This window comes from Chelon labrosus (assembly GCF_963514085.1).
Source record: "Chelon labrosus genome assembly, chromosome: 22".
Lineage (NCBI taxonomy): Eukaryota > Metazoa > Chordata > Actinopteri > Mugiliformes > Mugilidae > Chelon > Chelon labrosus.
In genome coordinates this window covers 22,860,792-22,864,453 of record NC_140355.1, presented here as the reverse complement: position 1 = coordinate 22,864,453, position 3,662 = coordinate 22,860,792, and positions in this window count along the sequence as shown.

The window sequence follows — 3,662 nt, the reverse complement described above, 5'->3', positions numbered from 1 at the left end:
ACCCAGATAGAATCAGCACTGTTGTTCTTTTGGTTTTTATTCTTTTTTTTGGGAGGGGCGGGGTGGGGGGGTCAGTCTTGACTCTTTCTTTCAAACTCAGCTTTGACCCGGACGTCTCAGTCCGGTTTCTGCTCGTTAGGACTCGTTTCTACCGGTCGACTTCCCGTGAAGATGTCTTTGTTTTTTGTACAAACTGTTTTCAGCCGGTTAAAGGGAGGCGTGAAGCACACAGAGGAGGCGTCAGATTGTTGTGAATGTGTGGTCGTGTGCTGAGACTATTAATCATAGGAGATATAATATAGAAACTATATGAAGCCATATGAATTTAACTTATTGTATCATCAAAACTATGAATGGACTGTGATATTAAATAAAGTGAATCTGTTTAATGATGACGTCCTCGCTGTTTGCAGGTTCTTGTCATGTCGTTGGTTCTTCTTTTCTTTTTTTTTTACGATGTAATGGCGTCATGTTTAGCAGCGTTAGCTCGTGGCTGAGAGCTCAACAAACTTCAGGATTAAAAACTTAAGAAAATGTCTTCAACTATTTGAGAACATGTTGGAGTTGGAAGATTAACCAATCGATGTTAGGAGGACGCTAGAACAACTTCCTCGTCCACAAATTTGTTATTTTGTTTGTTATGACCTGTTCTGCAACCAGCCACTAGGGCGTGATTGAGCTAATTTAAAGAAACGTGAAGTTCTGGCTAGCTAGGAGAACTTTGATCTGGAGTCTCTCCTTTGGGAACTGATTCTGCTCCAGCAAAGATCTGCCACTCCAATCAGATCTATTTGGAGGCGGGGCTTAATGTGGCAATGGACAGACGTTTTAGTTTTCAAGTTGTCTTATACAGACAGTTGATTATTTCCACGTCCTTCAACATCAAAATTCATTTAGAGTAATATTTGTCCAATATTTATGCTAAATGCTAACATGCTAACATGCTAATCGTGTCAGATGATTAAGAGCAGATGAAGAGGAGGAGGACATTGCGTTGGAATTAAACAAAGACAGTCAACCCGCAAGTTGAGCAATTCCCCGTGAAACCTTAAAATCTGATGAAGTCGGCAAATAGTCGTACAAACGGGAAACGCTGATTAGTTTGGCGCCAAAAAGTGATAAAAAGTCTCAGAATAATCATTTAAATGTCATTAACGGCGTCAATCTGCAAGTTAATCGTGTATTTCATCAGATTATTTGAACCGTTCATCCTCTAGAGCTATGACTGGGTGGAAGGTGGAGTTATTTGAATCTTTGAGCTAAAACCCAACAGGTTGGTGACTCGTTGGAAACATTCGGCTCAGATGAAGACGTTTTCTTACCTTGTGTTGATCTCTCGGCCATCGTATTATTTTCCTGCGATTCAGAATCAGCTGTTCCTGATTATTATCACGTTGTCGGTTCGTGTTTTAGCTGCAGATCTGGAATCTGTGTTTCCATCCGTGGACCGAGGAAATGTGAAACGAGAACACAGCTTCAACTCACTTTAAAAGATTATTTTTATTTTACTGCCTTTTACCTTCTTGTCATGTTACATTGTGGATGTATATGTGAACGTTGTTCATGTTTTTTATGGGGTTTACTGTATCTGTGGCACATGAGTGTATTTTTCCTGTAACCACCTTGAGTTACTGTAAAACTGTTCACTTTTCCTAATAAACTCTGTTCAAACACAACGACGACAGATTTAAATATGAGCTCTATGAATGAAAAACACATTTTAAACTTTTACCAAATGACACCATCCAACAAAAGTTCAGATTTATCCAGCGTAATGAGGAAAGATGTTTTTTAATTAGCAATCATGGAGTATAATTTAACTAAGCGGGTCAACATTCATACTGACACTAACCCTACAGGACAGGTCATCAGGTTAGAACCCACAACCTTCTGTGATGCTAACCACTGCTAACGGTTGCTAACACCCACTTAGAGCGGCGCATTAATGGAGCTCTACCTGGTTGAATCATGGTTTAGAGTTCTGAATATTTTCTGTTTGGTTTCCTGCTTTTATTTTGCAAAGTTCTTCCTCCGCGTTTCTTGTCTTGTTTTACTTCCTGTGTTTCCCCTCCTCTGATTGGTTGATTGGTTTCCCCTTGTGTGCTCCGCCCTCATTAGTCTCACCTGTGTCTTGTTAACCTCTCTGTCCAGGTGTATATATATATAACCCTGCATTGTCCTCCACTTCTGCTTCCTTGTCTTGGTTTTGGTTCCTAGCTTATGAGTTTTTATTAAAGTCATTGTTTCGTAGCTGTGCCTCCTCTATCACCAGATACTTGACAGGTTTAGTTTTAGAGGAAAGCCATGCTGCTATGTTAGCCATTAGCATCTCCACTAGCATCCCCATCAGCGTCTGCTCTTGAGAGTTTTCCAGTTTTGATCCACTTGTTTTAATCTGCTAGACAAAATTACCAACAAGAGCCTGGTTTAATTAAGGTTCTCACTTTTGACGCCAACATATTTACTTACTGCAGCCCTAACTCATGCTGTGATGCTAACCACTGCTAAAGGTCGCTAACACCCACTTAAAGTTTAACATTACTGGAAATCTACCTAGTTTAGTTTTAGGGGTCTGTATTTCGGTCTGCTGGGAAGCAGTGTTGCTATGCTAGCCATTAGCATCACCATTAGCATCACCATTAGCTTCTGCTCTTGAGTCTCTTGAGTTCTTTTCTCAAAAGCACCAACCAGAAATAGTTCAGACACTCAGCTACAGTGGAGAACACATGTTTTGTGGAGTAAAGTTGTTCAGCAAAGATCTGCCAATCAGAGCTGCCAATCAGATCGTTAGGGGCGGGGCTTAATGTGGTGATGGGCAGAAGAGTAGTATCTGAGTTAGTTTAAACTTCTCTAATGGGTTGGAGAACTGTCCAGTCGATGCAGAGGTTTTGTTTTTTCTCTCTATCAGTTGAAACGCCTCATAATGAAATCCAGATGTTACCAAACACTGACTCTGATAAAAGTGGCATCGCCAGGCTACCTTGATAAACTGAGGCCTGTCCAGCTGTGTTATCCTGCCTCCAGCTTCTCAGAGAAAACAAGCGGACCTGAAAACGTCACCACCATGCCGTCACTGGCTTCACAGAGCACTCCTTTACTTTGGCAACAGGTCATGTTTCTGCTCCAGAACCAACTGAAAGCAGCACCATGAATGGCCTCGGTGTTTCTGCTGGGAAAACATGTCTGTTGAAGCAGCGCCCCGCCCTTTGGAAACACGTCGAACACATTACCACATCACCAGGGAACTACACCTCTGCAAACAACCTCCACCGTCTTCTCCTGAGCAGCTGAACTCAGTGACGCTCAGACAAAGAGACGGAGGCGGTCGTGGTTTTGTCTACTGTTTTATTGTCCTTTTGTCTTGGGTCCCCGAAGGTTTCCTTGAACGCTGCAGTTATTAACAAGGCAGTCAGACAATACAGAAAATAAAAAGCTAACACATTTCTTTAAATCTTTTCTCTATTTTTGGAAAATACAGTTGTTTTATTTTCTTTCCCAGAGTGAGACGAGAAGATTGGTTCCACTTAACAGGCACAGGAAAGTTAGCGTAGCATAGCATAGCATAGCATAGCATAGCATAGCATAAAGGAAATTCAGGTTGTTCAGGTTGATCTGATTCCTCGTGTCGTCTTATTTCCTGATCTACGTTAATCAGACGGTGG